The sequence below is a fragment of the Nestor notabilis genome, unplaced genomic scaffold (assembly GCF_000696875.1).
Source record: "Nestor notabilis isolate BGI_N333 unplaced genomic scaffold, ASM69687v1 scaffold6857, whole genome shotgun sequence".
Lineage (NCBI taxonomy): Eukaryota > Metazoa > Chordata > Aves > Psittaciformes > Psittacidae > Nestor > Nestor notabilis.
This window is the reverse complement of record NW_009935030.1, coordinates 8396-10044: the sequence shown is the minus strand read 5'-3', so window position 1 is coordinate 10044 and position 1649 is coordinate 8396.

Sequence of the window (1649 nt, the reverse complement as noted above, 5' to 3'; positions counted from 1 at the left end):
CTAGCTTACTTTTTAATTAAAGCAAATAGACCTGTGTTTGAACAAGGAGGATTGTCAAGACTTGCTGTAATGTAGCCCTGCCCAGGCCGAAATAGAAACAACTTAAAATAATTGTCTTGTTTTCTTCGTGTCTTAGCCGTTCTCTAGTATTGTCACTATGCTCTGTCCCTTCTCATAAACTCCGGAGCACCAACCAGCTTATTTGGTTGCATCTAAACTCCCAATGTTACATGCTTAGCTTTGTCATGCATGCTGGCAGAAATGAGTAGGACAGTCATTACGATAAGGAAGACACTGAATCTGAGGCAGAAGGGATGGTCCCTTGGTAGGGCAAATACTTGGTATGTTGTTCTCTCTATGGAAAAAGTGGGTTTTCTCCCTCCCATCTCTTCAATTCTCTCTCCCCATTTTTAATGTAAGATTTAGTATAGAAATGGGGGGAGTTTTCTTGTGAAAAACAGAACAAAGGCTTTTGTTATGTAAAATTTTTCCCCATGCCCTGCCAAAGTGTAGCAGATCGTTGGAAGTTTTTCACATAACACGACCACCCTCTTGTTCCCATCTCAGAAGAGCTCTTGTATTCCAGGTGTGCATCATAGTTTTTCTGTGCTTGTCATCTATCTTGCTAGGATCTGCCACCCTGAAGCTGAGGAGCTTTTCCTGTGAGCAGTGCCTTTGAAAGAACTGTATTCCTGGGAATACTTTCATTCTGACGAATCTGTTCTCTTACAGTCCCTGTCTAGTTCTACCTTGAGATGAGATAGCTGCAGTAGAGAGTAACTTCTGTCACAGTAAGAAATGCTCTAATCTGCGACATTAACTTTCTAGTAGGGGGCATTTTTAGCCAAGGTGACTAGCCGCTGGCATGGGAATTTAAAATCATGAACACCAGTGCTGGAACCAGCAGACTGAGAAGATAAGAGCTGTGGGGTGCAGTGAGCCAGTTGTGTTGTACCTACGAGAAATGATGTATGGCTCGTTGCTGGCAGCCCACTGTAAGCAGTGTCAGGCCAGGTGTTCCCCACAGCAGAGCCAAGCTCTGAGGAATGACGTAGGACAGATGCAGGGCAGCTCGCTGGGCTTTTTTCAGTAGCTCTCCAAAGCACAAGGGTGAACGGCAGGCTGAGGACGAGGAGTGCTAGTGAAGTGAAAGGTGGCAATTCTTGCTAACAATTCTGAGTAGTTACTGTGATGTGGAATCACATCACCAAACGCTGAGCATACTGACTTATATGTATTGTTTGTGTTGGTTACTGTGAGGAAAAATAGGGGATGTAGCCAGGGCATGCTCAAAGACGTGAACAATATTTTGAACAGACTGGAGGGGGAACTAGTCCTCTTTGTATGAAAGCACAGTTCTTGTCCTCATTAGGATGCCAGCCCTAGGGTTGATGCATTGCACTAGTAAAACTAAACCACACTATAGCTTGCTGAAAGCTCGGCTTCATTCTAGCGCAGCACTGAGGAATGACTTGTTCTAGTACAAAAAAATCCAAGGATAGCACATGATTAGATTACAATGGTGCAAAAATCTTGCATGTAGACCTCGTGAATTGTGAATTTCCAGTCACTATCGTGTTGTCCAAACATTTTAAAAAGAGTTCCAGTGCTTTTTGGGATTTTGGGTTTGGTTTTCTTCTTCTTCCCAC